The sequence below is a fragment of the Heteronotia binoei genome, chromosome 9 (genome assembly GCF_032191835.1).
Source record: "Heteronotia binoei isolate CCM8104 ecotype False Entrance Well chromosome 9, APGP_CSIRO_Hbin_v1, whole genome shotgun sequence".
Taxonomy (NCBI): domain Eukaryota; kingdom Metazoa; phylum Chordata; class Lepidosauria; order Squamata; family Gekkonidae; genus Heteronotia; species Heteronotia binoei.
Window position 1 is genome coordinate 32,666,123 of NC_083231.1, and position 19,054 is coordinate 32,685,176.

Below are 19,054 nucleotides of genomic sequence, written 5' to 3' on the forward strand. Positions count from 1 at the left end.
TGTATGTGTGTATATAATTTTTTTTGCCACTGTGTGACACAGAGTGTTGGACTTGATGGGCCGTTGGCCTGATCCAACATGGCTTCTCTTATGTTCTTATGTTCTTAATGTCTGCATTAGGGAAATTCCTAAAAAGGACCTGCTAACCATAAGACAGAAAGGGGCGGGGGGGACTTGGCAGTGAAAGAAGCAAAAAAATTTCCCTGCAAAAGTGCTCCCTCAAATGCTATGCAGGGATTACAAAGTTAGTACCTTTGCAGGACCCAAACCCCAGGGATTCAGGCCCCCACAATCCACCCACAGCAACTAGTTCCCTATAAAGGATATTATAGCATTGGAGAAAGTTCAGAAAAGGGCAACTAAAATGATTAAAGGGCTGGAACACCTTCCCTATGAAGAAAGGTTGAAACGCTTAGGGCTCTTTAGCTTGGAGAAACGTCGACTGAGGGGTGACATGATAGAAGTTTACAAGATAATGCATGGGATGGAGAAAGTAGAGAAAGAAGTACTTTTTTCCCTTTCTCACAATACAAGAACTCGTGGGCATTCGATGAAATTGCTGAGCAGACAGGTTAAAACGGATAAAAGGAAGTACTTCTTCACCCAAAGGGTGATTAACATGTGGAATTCACTGCCACAGGAGGTGGTGGCGTCCACAAGCATAGCCACCTTCAAGAAGGGGTTAGATAAAAATATGGAGCAGGGGTCCATCAGTGGCTATTAGCCACAGTGTGTGTGTGTGTGTGTGTGTGTGTGTATATATATATATATATATATATATATATATATATATATATATATATATATATATATATATATATTTGGCCGCTGTGTGACACAGAATGTTGGACTGGATGGGCCATTGGCCTGATCTAACATGGCTTCTCTTATGTTCTTATGTTTAAGGAGCCTCCAGAGCAATTATTGGCCCCACCTCCAGAAACTTTCAAGGGGGGAGGCAATCACCGACCACCGACCTTGATAGAGGGTCCCTTGATGACCACTTCTCAACTGGCGGCCTCCATCCAGATCCCCCAGAATCAACTGGGGCGAAAACAGATATGACAACCCCTACCCACTGACATTCATGCAGCTGCACCTCAACCCTTTCCTGGGGTGCGGATCAACTCTGAACCTTGACCCACCTGTAGAGACAAGAGGCCAACATCCCCACCGCCGCCAGGAGAACCCTTAATAGCAAAAGGGGGGGAAGGGCTACAGCCGAAATGGAGGAACTAAAGGACTACTGCCAATGGCCTCCATGAATGGGAGAGGAGGTCCCCAGACCCATGACTAGCATCCCCCCATGACTCACTAACCCCATGGAAACCCGGGAGAGTGGCCAGGGTGATCCAGTAGAGTGGGAAATGGAAGCAGACAGTGATCTCAAAGCCACCCTTCACCTGTCCCATGACCCGAGGAGTCCCCCATCGCTTCTTGGCACCCATCCTACACCAGCTACAAGGCTTGCCAGCCCGAGGGAACTGAGCAATGGCTGCAGATCGACCTGCCACTCACATAAGAACATAAGAGAAGCCATGTTGGATCAGGCCAATGGCCCACCCAGTCCAACACTCTGTGTCACACAGTGGCCAAAAAAAAAAAGGAGGTTCACAAGTGGGGCTACAAGCCCTTCCACTTTGGCCCCCCCCCCAAAGCACCAAGAATACAGAGCATCACTGCCCCAAACAGTTCCAATAATATGCTGTGGATAATTGCCACTGATGGACCTCTGCTCCATATTTTTATTCAAACCCATCTTGAAGCTGGCTATGCTTGTAGCCGCCACCACGTCCTGTGGCAGTGAATTCCACATGTTAATCACCCTTTGGGTGAAGAAGTACTTCCTTTTATCCATTCTAACCCAACTGCTCAGCAATTTCATTGAATGCCCACAAGTTCTTGTATTGTAAGAAAGGAAGAAAAGTACTTCTTTCTCTACTTTCTCCATCCCATGCATAATCTTGTAAACCTCTATCATATCATCCCGCAGTCGACGTTTCTCCAAGCTAAAGAGCCTCAAGCGTTTTAACCTTTCTTCATAGGGAAAGTGTTCCAAACCTTTAATTATTCTAGTTACCCTTTTATGGACTTTTTCCAGTGCTATAATATCCTTTTTGAGGTGCGGTGACCAGAATTGTACACAGTATTCCCAATGAGACCGCACCATCGATTTATACAGGGACATTATGATACTGGCTGATTTGTTTTCAATTCCCTTCGTAATAATTCCCATAATGGCATTGGCCTTTTTTATTGCAATCCCACACTGTCTTGACATTTTCAGTGAGTTATCTACAATGACCCCAAGATCTCTCTGTTGGTCAGTCTCTGCCAGTTCACACCCCATCAACTTGTGTTTGTAGCTGGGATTTTTGGCCCCAATGTGCATTACTTTGCACTTGTCCATACTGAACCTCATTTGCCACATTGATGCCCACTCACCCAGTCTCAACGGATCCCTTTGGAGTACCTCACAATCCTTTCTGGTTCTTACCACCCTGAACAACATGTGTGATCTGCACACTTAGCCACTTTACTGCTTACTCTCAACTCCAAATCATTAATTACAAAATAATATCAAGGTGGTATCGTACCCCTCAACACTTCACCCACATTGACTCCCACTATTCTCCCAATTGCTGGTGGCAATGTGGACAAGTAGCCTCTCCCATACATTGTTGGTGGAAATGCCCAGTAGTCAATTCATTTTGGCAAACAGTAATCTCCAAGATGGAGGCCATCGCAGGTGTTACCATCCCTAGACAAATGGATGTCATTCTCCTTAACAACTGGTAAAAGGTCAACGCATCTCCCTCTAAAATCTCTTTACTCATTTCCCTTATAATGGCAGCTAAAGCCATCATAGCCTAGAACTGGAAATCTCCACACAAATTGTTCACCAATTGTTGGCTTATTAAAATATGGGACTATATTACAATGGACAAAATCACAGCTAACATAGACAGCAACGATCCATTGAAAGCGGCCCAGAAATTCATAGCCAAGTGGTATCCCGTTTTAGACAGAATTGAGGTTGATCCTGTTCTTTCTTTCTCAATTAACCAGCATGCTATTCATGAACAAATTACTCTAGCCTGACAAAAGTTCACTGTATGCCTCGTAACCACCACCCCAAATATTCCATTATTCTATGTCAAATTATTTTATGGTATTATTTTACTTAGTCTGTATCGCACTAAGGTTTTATGTTATTATTGTATACTACTGCTTTACTTGTACAATTAGTTCTTAAATGAACAGAATGTAAGTTTATAAATAAAATAAAATTGTTTGTGGGGGAAAAAAATGAACACGTTAAAGAGCATGGGACCCAGTACTGAGTGCTGTGGCACCCCACTGCTTACCGTCTTCCACTGTGAAGACTGCCCATTTATACTCACTCTCTGTTTCCTACTAATTAGCCAGTTTTTGATCCACAAGAGGACTTGTCCTTTTACTCCATGACTCTCGAACTTACTAAGGAGCCTTTGATGAGGAACTTTATCAAAAGCTTTCCGGAAGTCACGAGCCAAAAACAACCAGGAAGTGGGTAGGACGGCTCTTAATGAATCAGAACTGTAGCGGAGAGAAATTGCAGTCTGCACCCGATAGAGAGAATGTTAGAGAGAAGCTGGAGCTCAGCCACCTGGCCAGGCTGTCTCTTTCTGTGTCTCCTGCTCTCTCCAGCTGCCTTGGCTAAATATTTTCGCAGGCAGGGTTGAGTGAGGCGGCGACAGCCAGCAGCATGTGCTCTGCCTGCTTCAGCACGGTGGCCCCTTGTTGGCGTCCTCTCTGGCAGCAGAGGGGAAAGCAGCCAAATCAAGCCTCAGGATCCCAGGGAGCTGTGCAGCATGCTGCAAGCAAGACTGCCAATGATATCACCTGGGTGGCGGCCAATTTGGCGCCCCTGGGAGGCCAGTGCCCTAGGAAAATACCTAATTTGCCCAGTGGCAGGGCTTCCTCTGAGGATCCCCAAGTCTGGGGATCCCTACATGATGTGCCTTGGAACAGAACAAGTCGTAGGATAGGGATGCGAAACAAAAGAAAAGGCTTCAACCACTGGCATAAGTTGTCAACAGAAAGAGAGAGATAAGTTTTCCTGGGGATAAAGTTAAGGAGTCTTGGTGCCATAACTGAGGAGGCCCTCTCCAAGGCTACTACAATTTCAGAAGGTGGGGGCATCCAAAGCAAGGCCCTCAAAGGTGACCGTGGTGGTCGGATAGCTTTATAAGGGAGTAGGTGGTCACTGAGGTTAGGAAAATACAAAGTTCAGATCCTACTAAGTGTAAATTTACAGTGTTAGGAATTGCCTGTGCTGTCAGGTTCAACTTTACAAGATGTGTATAGGAAACTTAGCCATTCACCTGCATGAGTACAACTATCTAATGTGTTCTTCCAGCACATCTGGAGACCATTTTAACCACTGCTGACCTCTGACCAGAACAAATTTTTCTTGTTTCTCACAAGACTGGTTCCACCCCTCAGCTTTCCTCAAGCCCTTCACAATACTTTAGGTGGAGCAAACATTTCCACAGTGGGTGTCTTAAAAAAAAAAATCAGTTGCATTCCAACAGCTTTTTAATATTGGCCAGTAAAATGTCAAATGAAAAGCATTTAGCTGTTTGGGAAAGCTCTCTCTCCAAGGACATCAAATCCAAGCTTGCATCATGGTGCTGGCTAAGTTAGGTTTTGTCTCATTATTTTGATTTTTTGCTAATGAGATATGCTCTTATGGGAGAAAACAAAACAAATTAGATGTAACAAAAGACTATAATTATGAAGATAAACTAAAGCAACAGTGCAGCATAACCATTATTTTGCTCACAAAACCTTAGGCACACAGCTGAAGCTGGGTTTGTGATTTAAGGAAAGATTTTGCTTATTTTCTTTCTTTCTTTCCCTCCCTCCCTCCCTTTCGTGAACTAATGTGATATCAAATGCAAGATATGTAGCCCTATGTTAATTTACGTTTATGGGAAAGCTGGCCCACAGAGCTCAATGGAATTTACTCCTAAATTAGTGCAGACTGGAACATAGGCTTCCAAGATCTAACAATAATCTGTAAACTAAACTTTTGTTTTCCTACTTGTTAAGTAAAGAGGAACTTCCTTTTGTCTGTCCTGAAACTATTTTCCAACAATATCATTGGAGATAGGGAGAAAAAAACCTATCAGCTCCTTTTCACCTTATGTGCAATTTTTATAAACCTCTATCCTGTCTCCAATTAGTCATATTTTTTTATCCATGACAAAGCCCAGGACTCTCCAGCGCTTCCTCATAGGAAAGGTGCTTCAACCCCTTTAATCCTAAACAGAGTTAAACCCTTCAAAGTATCCCTCCCTGCCTCCCCCAACCAGCTAAGAGAGGAAAGCTTATCTGGCAGGCTTTCTGCTCAAAGTCAGATGCCCTTTCCTCCAAGGGTGGTGGCGGCTTAGGAGTAGAAAGTGCACAAGATGTAGTTTCAGCTCCAAGTCTCCCTCTCCTACTCTCCATTCAACCAGCTCTGGTCAGGTTCACACTGAGATCTTACTATACTTTTAAGATCACATTCAGCACTTTCTTGTGTTACAATGTCTGTCATTTTGGGAAATTTTTACCTCTGCACACACAATTTTTTTTTTTTTGCAATGTCCACTATCTGAGAGTCTTTAACTAAAGATGCCAGAGATCTGGGGTGTCCTTCTGTTGTGTGAAAGGAATTCTACTCCATAGCCATGGCACTTCTTTTATTGCACTCCACACAAACAATTATATATCAGATATTATATATTGTTTTAACTATTCTGATTATTGTTGATTTTACTGTTTTAGCATGTTGGAAGCCGCCCTGAGCCCTTATGGTAAAGGGCGGACTATAAATGTACAAATAAAATAAATAAAATAAATATAACATCTGAATGGACTCTTGGTAAAGCCAGTATTTTTATCTTGAGTCTTTCTAACCAAAATTACAAGCTATGTGTGAGAGAAGTACTTTCACAAAAGTGCAATGTTAATATTCATTCTGGAATAAACCTTACATTTGGTTTACTGCAGCTGTGTGTATTGGAAAATTAGATGGATTTGTAAGTAAATACTGGTTATATTACCAGAAAAACAAACTAGCATAATGCTCCTTGCTATATGAAACTGAATAAATTCATACTTCTACATTGGACATAAATCCCAAAATACACTTAGGGCGTTTTCGCACTTACCTTAAGCCGGAGCGACGTCCCTCTTCACCGCGCAGCGTCTGCACGGTTTTCGCACTAATTGCTGCGGAGCACCTGGAAGAGCCGCCAAAGCCGCGGGACTTTGCGGCTCTTCCAGGTGCTCCGCAGAAATTAGTGCGAAAACCGTGCAGACGCTGTGCGGTGAAGAGGGACGTCGCTCCGGCTTAAGGTAAGTGCGAAAACGCCCTTACTCTTCCATGTTATATCTAAAACAAACATTAATAATTTTGGGGGGTGGGAATGAAGCGACTAGCATATTGGAACACTGGCATTTTTCTTTGACTGTTAGTATGTCCATTGGAACAAGATCTTTTGCGTCCATCCCAAACAATTTTAATGCTAAACCATTAGCAACTGCTCATTAAATATAAGAAAATACTACACATCAAGCAGAGAAATAAAACTTTCTATAAAGAAGAACACTAAAGTTGCACTGCTATGGATACTTACCCGGCAGTAAATTACATAAAATGTAGTGGATTATACTTCTGAGTAAAGAAGTGGAACATACACTACAAATTCATAATTTATTGTTAAGACTGTGGATGCTTCCAACATTATCCCCTCTCTCTCTCCATCAAGGATACCATTTGCTCACATTAAACTATAATATTTATGTTATTCTTCAGCAGTTGTCCTGTTTTAAGTGTTGGTTTGTAGTAATTCTGGGAGTTTTCAGCACAAGTGTAGTGTAACCATTTGATATCTGATACACTTGTGCAGTCTGGCATAGAGACATGATTGATAATATGTATATCCTTAACTGTCTCCCTTACCTGGTCACCTTCTTCCATTTACTATGGCATTCCATATTATTAGATTTTTATCCAGCCCTGCCTCTGAAGAGCTCGGTGTAGTATATAGATTTGCTTCCCCCTCCCCCCATTTTATCTTCAACAACCCTCTGAAACGGACCAGGGGTGGCCAACAGTAGCTCTCCAGATGTTTTTTGCCTGCAACTCCCATCAGCCCCAGCTATTGGCCATGCCGGCTGGGGCTGATGAGAGTTGTGGGCAAAAAACATCTGGAGAGCTACTGTTGGCCACCCCTGGATCAGTCTATACTAGGTCAAACAGTGAGCTTGATAGCAGAACAAGGATTTTAACTTAGGTCTTCATGATCCTAGATCAGCACTCTAACTACTACACCACAATGGAAAGCAGTGTGGATAGCCATTTCCTCCATTGCTATCATGCTTTGTTTATTGATGGATACCGCAAAATCCAACTGTTTCTCCCCAAGCAATGTATTTCACTATCTTCATCATTGTCCTCCCCACAAGTGCTTACAAAAGACAATTTATTTATTCTGTAAAGCAGCTGCAGTCCTATGTTTTAATGTGTGAGCTGACTTGAGCTTTGTTACCATAGCTGGAATGGAGGAAAAGCTGGTGACCAGCACTTCCTTCATTACCTTCCTTCTCATTTCTTTGATTTGATTTTCTCTCCCATACCCATGCAGTGAAACTGACAAACAAGGGAATGGTTTTCCCTCAGTTTTACTAACCTTAAAAAACACAATATAAACAAATGTCTAAAAAAATGCTTGCACCAACAATGACAGGCATAACACTGCTTTGAAAGCAAAACGTTGTCTTGAAAACTCCTGTTCCCTCTCTTCTTCTCTCACCTGCAGCAGCAATGATGGCAGGTGTTGAAAGGAGAAGAGAGAAGCTTACACAGCTGTTATCATAGATTTGGGAGGGAGAGACAAGGAGTGAGGGGGATTTCAAAAGGGCATTGTGCACTACAACTTCCTATTCTTCCTCTGGCTTTGCTTCCTGCCCCTCCCACCTATTAGTTAACATTTTAGGTTCAGGTTGTTTGCCAGTGCTGTTTGGCCTCCCTTTGGATTGTTAACTCCCACCATCTCAGTTTATTCCTTTGTGCTCTTTAAATGAACCACAGCTTTTTAAACAAATTTCTGATCTTATAAAATACACAAATAACACATAAAATGCTTATGTGGCCATAGTAATAGCAAAACAAAGAAAAACCACCCTGAACCAGCAAACCAACCAAATCACCAGCTGTTGATTCTTGGTTGTAGAATAGATTTCCTGAGTCTCAACAGAAACTTGCATAGGGAGAGCTAGTTTCCATACAAAAATTAGGTAAAATTGACAAGCGGTTGATCAACTTCACACAAACCCCATTGAAATTGCATAGGAACTTCCGGCTAGGACAAAGAATGATACTGTATTTTTTACTTTTTCCTACCATTATAATATGCAGTATATGGACAGCCTTGGGCCGAGGCTTTCTGATGGCAGATAAACACTTTTATTCCTTACCCCTGGAGAAGCAGTAGCAATGCTGTGGGAATTCTCTCTTACAAGATAAAGGAGAGCTATCCAAAGATGTCCTGGCCACAGTCAAGGGAACAGAGACTGCCCATCTCACCCACAGAATGGCATGATGGCCCAGGCAGCCTTTAAAAGGAAATTCCTTCAATAGCAGCGACAGAAGATACTTTAGTTAAGGAGAATGCTGGCATTCTACACAGCTTAACTATCTTCAGAACAGAAATTTATTATCTGGGAATTACATAGCAAGCAATTACAACAGAATCATGCTATTGCTTTTATACTTTTAGTTTTAAAAAATCCTCTCTCTGGAAAGATACTGATACTCCTTTTGTGAAATCATCTGTGTTTATTTGAAGGCCAAAATACAACTCTTAATTTCTTCTTCATTATTTCATTCCACAGTTAAACCCACTAGAGCACACCACTGTAATTCTACATAAGAGTTATATGGAAACCACCTCCACCCTCAAGGCATTCCTGTTTACCTTTTGAGTGCAGTAAAGATCCTTGAGTGGTGAATGTCTTCTGTAGGGGCGCAAACAATATCACAGCCTTCTCCAGAATGAGATAGTTTTTCTATTAAATTTTGAATGATTCAAACTGTAATGAGTCAGTGGGGAGGAATGTTCAGAGGAGTTGTGTTTGTCAAGGCTAACTTGCCCTCTTCCAAAGAGAATACAAATAAAATCAAGGAGAGGAAGAAATTGAAAGTCTATAACAGAAAGATTTTAAGTCTCTCTTTCAATGGCATTAGTTTAGAAAGGCATTTGGAATAGAATTTAGGTATGCATGCTATGATATGCTTCAGTCAGCACAGAGACTATCGTTTCTGAAGACCAATGGGAATAAAACTTCTTACCGTTGCAGTCGGAGTAGTTGCAATCCAGCAAGGGGAGCTCAGTAAATGTGCAAACATTATGAAGAAAAGCAACAGGGGGAGCATCCAGGGCTTTTTAAAAAAAAAGCAGGAATGCAGTTCTGGCTGGCTTGGTATCAGGGGTGTGGCCTAATATGCAAATGCGTTCCTGCTGGGTTTTTTCTACAAAAAAAAAGCCCTGGGAGGATCATTGTGCAGGAGATTTTCCTACCTTCATTGCTCACTGAAACTTTCTCCATCTCCTGTACTTGCCAATTAGATGGTGAAATGGATTAGGACTGCAAGAGGTTTCTGTTCCTTTCACCTTCATCCCTACAGGAAATGGAAATAAAATGAGAGGTGAAATCAGAAATGCTGGAGAATTGCAGAGCAGTCGAGGGTATCAGGTGAAGTCCTTCCACATTCATCGCTATGTGATCTTTTTACCTGGAAATTCTAATAATTGGTCTTGAACCCCTCTGCATGCCACTGAGCCACAGTCCCAACAATTTGCAATGCCTTCTTGAAAAGATTGCAGACATGAAAGCATAAATCCATCTTTGTATGTCAAAGAAAACCTCTCTTTAAAGCCATTTTCAAAACTGTATCTAGGGCTGGGAGAGGTAGTATAGTAGTTATGGACATTAGGATGATGCAAAAAAATATATATGCATTTTTCCAGTTTAGGTATATTGAACCCCCCAAAATTGGTATTTCCCAATATTCTTAGATCCTAATACCAGTGCAGTATTAAGATTCAGGAAAGCTGAATTTTTTTTGGAACCATAATGACAACCATTTTGGGGGTCTAGGGAGGTTATTTTTGAGGTAGAGGCATTAAATTTGCAGCATAGCTGCTTGTGCCTCTCCTCAACCCCCCTCCCCAAGTTTTAGAAAGACTGGACAAGGGGGTTCAATTCCATGAGCCCCCAAAGAAGGAGCCCCATTCATTATTTTCAATGGAGGAGGAAAAGTTCCGAGTTCACTCACCAAGTCATGCCACCACTGCAGTTTGGAGACCCTCTTTAAATGCCTTCTCCAACCCATGCCACTGCTGTGCGACTTGGCGAGAGAACTCAGAAGGCATTTAAAAAGACAGTCATTTCTTTAAATGCCTTCTCATAGCCATGCCCAAAGAAAAGCTGAACAATATCAGCTTTTATTTGGGCTCAGCAATATCAGTAGCAGGAAAAAAAAATCCCCTCTCATTTCTTTTCAGATTAACCCTGCCCCCCGCCCCAAGTACTGGTAAGGTATTTTTCAGTGGGGTTTTTATTGTTGAAAGCTAAAACCATTTAAGAGCCCATCATAATCCTATGTAAAATCATAAAACCTCAATGGGAACCCACTCAACTTGACCTGACGCATTTCGACCTAAATTGGTCTTCTTCAGAGGTCAGAAAGGTAAGTACACATATTGGCTCATAATACAGAATAGAATAAAACAACAGAACAATGCTGGACCACAAGGAAATTTCTGTAATATAAAAGAGAAAAATTATAAATTTGTAAAAATATTTTTTCATACTTTTTAAGGATAATATTTAGAATTAATTACTTTCAGTGAAGTGACAAAGGCTTAGAGATATTCTTGAGGTCTCTTGTTCTATAGCCTTATGTCTTAATCAAGAGCATACCTATAGCATTTAGTGGTTTTTTGTATGCCTAAGAACAAAATATTAACCAAAATATAAAAGTTAAGCCACACTAAAAATAATACAGAATAAAACCATAAATTTCAAATTTAATCAGTTGTCTCACCACGTGGTCCAGAATTGATCAAGTAAAGTCAGAGCCTATGTGCCAAGAGTTGTGTGTAGTGCACTGAAGCTGGTGCTCAGCTTAAAAATGTTAGGAACCAGATGATGCTTGGGTGGTGTGGCCCAATCAAAGCACACAATGTACTTTTAGCTTTCAACAATAAATACATGTATGTTGATTTATGATATTTTTACACTTTGTTTTTAATGTTCGGTCCTTTAATTGCATATTAACCTTTTAAGTTTCTTACTCCAGTTTTTGGGTTAAGTTTCTTTCCCTTCTTTATTTTTCTTTTTTAATGCAAGAATGCCAGCGATAGAATTTTAATTATTAAATTCCTTCTTGTTAGTTTATAAAGCTGTTATTCCTGCTATGTTTCTACCATTTGGAAATCAATGTGCCATAGAGAAACACATTAAATTTGGAGAAATCTTGTCTTCTGTGCATTAACAACCACCTTGAAGCTTTGTTATTTCTCACCAGGCTGACTCTTGGTCTGTGAAGTTTCAAATCTGTTTCAGCTGTCATATAAAAACAGACGTCAAGAGTTTTTACAATTGCAAAAAATGGTTGCTTGGTCATTGCTCAAATCAGCTTTCTTGCCATCTGTTATGAATTAATTTGTTTACACAGATACAGACTGCAGCATGTCAAGGACAAACTAAATAAATGTAATGAACTTGATTTTGGACTTGTACAGAATTTCAGCTGTTAGAGGCAAACTACATAAAACTTCATACTTACGAAAACGTATGAAAGCATTTTTGTGATTCTTAGCTGATAAATTTTAACTCATTCAGAAACTGTTCTCGCTGTACTTTGAAACTTTGTGCAGACAGGCAGTAGCATTCACATGCTTTGTACTAGGGCAAATAGGAGCATAAAGGTGATAGCCTTCTATTTAATCTTATGAAACCAATAGAAAAATCTTCTGCATACACTGGGAAGTTTTATTTTTAAGCCTATATATTCTGGACTATTATGTATTAAATATCTACCCGACATTTTCATTAGAAGTCTCAAGATAGCTAACAAAAGAAGCATAAAAAATGTATGGGTTAAAGCAAGCCAATAGGAGTCTCTCTGACGATCTAAACTTCTGCTAACATGCAAAATAGCTGGCCTGGCAGTGGCAGCTAATGACATCTCCGTTCATTTCAGTACCTTTATTGGCACAGAAATGACATCCCAGAGAAGAAACGTCAACAAAGAAATTGAGTTTTTGCCTGTGTTTGCCCTCTTCTGGTCAGTGACTGGTATTTATTTTAAAAAGTTATATGTTCACGGACAAGAGTTCAATCAATAGGAAATTAATAGTTTCTACTTAACCAACCATGCCAAAGCAGACCACTCCTCTCTTCTTCTCTCTGACCTACTAACACTGACTGAAATCAAAGGGATTTACTTTCTATTATGGGATTCACATGTTGCTCAGGGATGTATAGAAAGAACCCTTTGGATAGGTGACCTTGCAGATGCTGGTGGGACAACAGGACTCAGTTGGGCCCATTATTTGGTGAGTTATTTAATTTTTAAATGTAAAATATTTATACACCATCTTCTTTCCACAAATTCAAGGTGGCTAACGGAACAGCAAAAGCAGCAAGGCACAAACAACCAATTTATAATGCTGGTCCCAAGACTGCCTAGATCCCTGGTTGACTTTCTGTTCTAGCAGCTTGCCCTGTTGCAACTCTTAACATAGAGACTGATTGAATCAGAGCCCCATACTTCCCCCTGGCAATGAATTTCATCATTGGCTGCTTCTCGGACTCTGCCAGTGAGGTGTTTTCAATCCTAACCAGCCCTCAGTAAGCCGGCTGTCTGCCTTTGTCTCCATCCTCTGCGTGGAGCTGCCTCCACTGTCAGTCTCCTACTTGCAGTACAATGAAGGCAGGTTTTAAGTCCTTTCCTCATTCTGGCTTTGCCCTATTCTTCTTCCTAGGTCCACCCCTCTGCTTTCGTGCCTTCTTCCTAACTCCAACCCTCTGGTCTCTATGTCACTCCAGGGTCTAACCTTTGCAGCCACAGGTTAGAGGGCAGCCCTGGGTCTTTCCTCACAGTTGTGGCTGACCTTTCTGACTGCTGTCCCAGAAGGATTTGGCCCCAATAGTCAGCAGGCTACTCTTCCCAATGCGGGTGCTTATATTCAGGACACAGGATTAGAGATGGGCATAAACCAGCTGACAAACTAAAGTTTGTAAAGAATTTTGGCCAGTTTGTGGTTTGTGAAGTGATGCTTGCACACTGAACTTCCACAAATTTTGATGCAGTTCATGGAGTTTTGTGAAGAGCAGAAAACATGGGTTTAAATGCCTCTGAGCCATTTAAATCCTTGCTTTCTGCTCTTTAGGAAAAACAGCTGAGTGGCTGGAAGCTCCCTGCCACTCAGCTGTTTAGTTTAAATGGCTTGGAATCAAAGTGATTTAAACTCCTGCTTTCTGCTTCCTGCAGCTTCACATGGGGAGCAGAAATCAGGGGTTTAACATTTAAATGGCTCACCAACCAATATGAACTGGTTTGGTTTGCGAACCACCTATTGGTTCATGGTTCAGCCACAAACCACACTAAACTGAAAAAACGTGGTTTGTCCTCATCCCTACATAGGACCCACATATGAGAGCTTATATGGACCAATACTTTTCCTTTATAACAGAGGACTGTCCTTCTGCTACCTTCCAGAATACTTTGTTAGCTATGACTTTATTTTCTGATGAAATTTGGCAATTTGTTTTGATAGCTCAAACTGCAGCATGGACTCAGCAGCCGTCACAACACATCTGCAAAAGAGGCCGTTGTCTTCAGAATAGATGCAAACTTTGTCCAAGTTTATAACATGATAAAATGATCTGCATTTCAGGCAGACATTTTTTCCATATTAAGAAAATATGAAAACACATGGGCATACAGTTATTTTGTCTTTGAAGTCTCCAGCATATCTTGGTATTTTAAATTCCTGAATGCTGATACATTTATTAAATTAAAGCCATAAGGTGCTGAAAAAGCAGAGAGCTTTGAGAGCATTTGAAACTGTACAGGAATGATTGTTATCAGATGCTCGCTTTAATTTTTTCAATTATTAAAGCAGATTGTGCCCTCAAGGGTTTGTTTTTGGAATGCAGCTCCAGAATTTGGCACTTAGCCACTTTGCTCCATGTAGCAATGCCTAAGAAAGTGGAGGAAGTCTGATTTAATTGGGCACTAGGAGAAACTGTTTGGTTGCTCTAAGAAAATAACTCAATATTCTTTACTAGGTGACTGCTGCTAGTGTCATTATACAAAATTCTACACAAAATTCTGCATATCATCTTAATTTATTTATTTATTTATTTATTTATATTAAGATTTATACCCCGCCCTTCTCACCTAAGTGTCTCAGGGCGGCTTACAACAAGAGGGGTTCCTGCTTGAGCTCCCCCAAATGTCATTAATAAAATATAATCCACAAAAGGATTTTGTTCATGGTAAAGAGAGTGTTCATAGACGCATTTTTGTTGCTTGATAAGGAACACTTCCAACATACAACACAGCATTTATCTAGAGGGAATGAAACTTTTCCAAAGCCAATACTTGGATATAAAAGGTGTTGAAAGAACAATAAATTATTAAACTATTCTTGGTATCTAAGCTTGGTATTAAACTATTCTTTCTTTTCTTCCTCTGGTTTCCCCTTGCTAATTGCTCAGTTCCTATGAGAGATCTGAAGTTTCACAAACATACAAACAAGCAACCGTATCAAAATAGGGTTGCCAATTCCCAGGTGGGGGCAGGGGATCCCTCAGTTTAGAGGCCCTCCCCCCACTTCAGGGTCATCAGAAAGCAGGGCGGATGGGGGAGAGGGAAATGTTTGCTGGGCACTCTATTATTTCCTATGGAGACCGATTTCCATAGCGTATAATGGAGAATTGATCTGTGGGTATCTGGTGCTCTACCTATTTTTGAGGTAGAGATACCAAATTTTCTGCATAGCATCCAGTGCCTCTCCTCAAGACACCCTCCAAGTTTCAAAAAGATTGGACCAAAAAGGGGGTCCAATTCTATGAGCCCCAAAAGGTGCCCCTATCTTTCATTATTTCCAATGGAGGGGAGGCATTCAAAAGGTGTGTGGTCCCTTTAAATGTGATGGTCAGAACTCTCTTAGGAGTTGAATTATGCTTGTCACAACCTTGCTCTGCCCCCAGAGTCCCCAGATATTTCTTGAATTGGACCTGGCAAACCTATATCAAAAACTGATTTAGATATTTTTTTATAATAGCTCTGAGCTCCAGGTGACAGTTGTCTTTTCACCTAGAGAAAATGGCCTAAGTGGAAGATGGACACTATGGTATTATACCCCATTGAAGTCCCTCCCCTCCCCAAACCCCACCCTCAGCTATTATAAACCACCTTCAAAAGCCACACTGAGGAGAGTCACTTCGACACATTCTCATTCCTGTCCAACAAGAGAAATCTGTGTGTGTTGTTTATTTATTTATTTATTTATTACTTTACATTTATATCCCGCCCTCTCCGCAAGCGGACTCAGGGCGGCTTACAATATCATAAAAACAATCAATTCCATAAAACATATAAAAACATAGCTCACTTATCAATTTAAAACTATTTGCGCTGTCTCAATCCAGTCTGGCGGTATTGGGTTCTGACTATGATCGCCAGCTTCTGTAGGATGTCCGGTGGCAGCCCATTTTCAGTCAACCAGAAAAGCTTGTCTAAACAGTTCGGTCTTACAGGCCCTGCGGAACGCCGACAAATCCCGCAGGGCCCTTATAGCTTCTGGGAGGGTGTTCCAACGTTCTGGTGCTGCCACCGAGAAAGCCCTGGATCTTGTTACGCATAGCCTGGCTTCTTTTGGGCCAGGGGCAGACAGCAGATTTTTTGTCCCTGATCGCAGTGCTCTCTGGGGGATATATGGGGAAAGGCGGTCCCGTAGATAGGCAGGTCCCTGACCATAAAGGGCTTTAAAGGTTAGTACCAACACCTTGAAGCGAACTCGGAACACAACAGGCAACCAGTGCAGCTCTCTCAGCACTGGCCGAATGTGCTCCCGTCGTGGTAGCCCCATTAACAGCCGTGCCGCAGTTGATGGAACTCTGGATGGATGCCCACATCCACATCACAGTGCAAGTTGAATATATCTTTTAATGGAAATCATCATGTACATGAGTATGCGAAAACAACTGTACCAGGGCTTATATCTATAACAGGTTCCTGCCTACTATTTTACAACTATACTTTTGACCATATGGATATAGATTGATGAGACAAGAAGCCAGGGTTTCTTACTGTTTTCTTCTTGAACATATAAGTTATGGTAAATAAGGCCTTGTTATAATATGTGAAGCGGGTCTTACAATGAAGCCTGAAGACTCGATTTCCTACAAATATACTCAGTTTCCTACAAATATTCTTCTTACAGGAGATCCACAGCCCCCTCCTTGAGCCTTCAGTACAGACTTGGTACCTGGAATTTACGTTGCCAACCTCCAGGTGGTGGTTGGAGATTTTCTGCTACTACAACTGAGCTCCAGGTGACAGTTGTCTTTTCACCTAGAGAAAATGGCCTAAGTGGAAGATGGACACTATGGTATTATACCCCATTGAAGTCCCTCCCCTCCCCAAACCCCACCCTCCAGAAGCTCCACCCCCCCAACCTCCAGGTATTTCCCAATCAGGAGTTGACAACCTAACTGGGACAGGAATCAAGGGAATGCTCTTGGTTAGTATCAGAAAGACTGTAGTACATGAAGAAGAAAAGGCAAAGGTATGCAAGCCTGCCTTGGCAGGATGGGTGGGATATAAATTCCATTAATAAAATAAATGTAAAAATATTATATTAACATTTTATACCTGCAAACTGACTTCTAGCGCTTTTCAGAACCTTTAAGCAATCCATGATTTTGCAGTAAGTTTTTGAAATGCATATGTCCAATTATCATTTATTACTGTGCTTGACCAGGCCAGTGGGTTTAAGAGTGGTGTCCTTCAACAAAGCCATCACCCCACAGGACTTTTCCCGGTGGCCACAATAACAAATCTGCCCCTGCATGCATCTGACAAAGGGGGTTGTAGGCTAAAAAGTCTCAATAAATTTGGAGGAAGAGGAAGGAGGAGAAGGTTGGATTCATACCCAAAGGAGTCTCAGAGCAGCTTACAATCTCCTTTCCTTTCCCTCCCCACAACAGACACCCTGTGAATAATGCTCCCTCTAAGCTGTGGAGTCTTTTGAGCAAAAATTCCACTTCGTGAGCTACTGGCATTAAAAATATGAGCTACTGCATAGACTAGTTTGCTCTGGGGCCATTTTTCCTGAGCTAAGATAAAAATGTGTGAGCCAGGGGCTAAAAAACTGTGAGCTAGCTCACACTAACTCAGTTTAGAGGGAACACTGCCTGTGAGGTGGGTGGAGCTCAGTGAGCTTTGACAGAAACTGCTCTTGAGAGGAACAGCTTTGACTCAAGGTCACATCAGCAGGTGCATGTGGAGAAGCAGGGAAACAAACCCAGTTCTCCCAAATAGGAGTCCACATGCTTAAACCACTACATTATACTGGCTCTGGTATAATGCCATGGATGCCACACCACCCAAGCAGACATTTTCTATAGGCAAACTGATCTATGTTGTCTGGAGATCAGTTGCAATTTGGGTTGCTAGCTCCAGATTGGGAAACAGCTGTTGGGGGCGGGGGATAGAGTTTGGGGCAGGGCAGGATTTGGAGTGGGGAGAGACTTCAGTGGGGCTTAATGCCACAGAGCCCACCTTACAAAGTAACCATTTTCTCCAGGGGAACTGATATCTGCTGCCCGGACATTGTGAGGTCAGAGCCTTGCAGGACCTTGCCCAGTTCTGTAAGACCTGCATGACAATATTATTTCAGTTAGCTTTTAACCAAATGATGACCACAAGCAAGATATTAGATCTAAATGGATGTTTAAGAACACTGAATGCCATCCTGGTATATGACTCCTAAAAAATTGGCAAAGATAAACAATAAGATGCCAGACAATGTTGGAAATGTAAAAAACATGAAGGTTCTTTCTACCATATGTGGTGGACTTGTGAAAGAGCAAAAAAGTATTGGCAGATGATTCAGCAAGAAATTTCTAAGATATTGGGATATGAATTCAAGAAAGTTGCAGAGACTTTTCTGTTGGGATTACAAATGGAAAATTTCCCAAAGAAGATAGAACTGTAATTTGGTACTTGCTAGGACATTATAAGCGCAGTTTTGGAAGCAAGGAAAAATACCAGAGAAATGGGATTGGATTATAAAAGTTATGACATGGAGTGAAATGGACAAATTAACAAGAATATTAAGAGACTATGATTTAGAAGTTTTTAAGACGGAGTGGGAAAAGTTTAGAAGATATATATAGAAAAAGAGTGGAAAATAAAAGGACATTGGACAATTTTTGATAATGATTAAGTTTTAAAAAGAAGAATATATTTTTTTGTTTTAATAGTTAAGGGTACCTTTAAATATTTGCATTTTAAGTAAATAACAACAGCGGGGGTCAAGTAATGGGGGTGTGTGGGTAGAAAGTAATATATGGGATAGATAAAAGAAGTTTTTAAAGATGTAAGAAATAGATTTATTACCATATGTTACCAATGAAATTGTTTTAAGCGAAAAAGAACACTGAATGCCATCCTTAAACTGTATGGAAATTAGCACCAAATTGTTTTAATCTAATGTTTAATTTAACTGTTTTTATTCTTACTTTATTATGTGTTGGGAGCCTCCCTAAGCCTGCTTCGGCGGGGAGGGTGGGGATATAAATCAAATAAACTAAACGAAACATCAGTTGTAATAGCAAAAGGTCTCCAGCCACCATCTGGAGGTTGGCAATCCTGTCTACTAAATTCTGAAGAATCCTTGCAGCTAATTTGATTGGACTTACATTTTGCTACGAA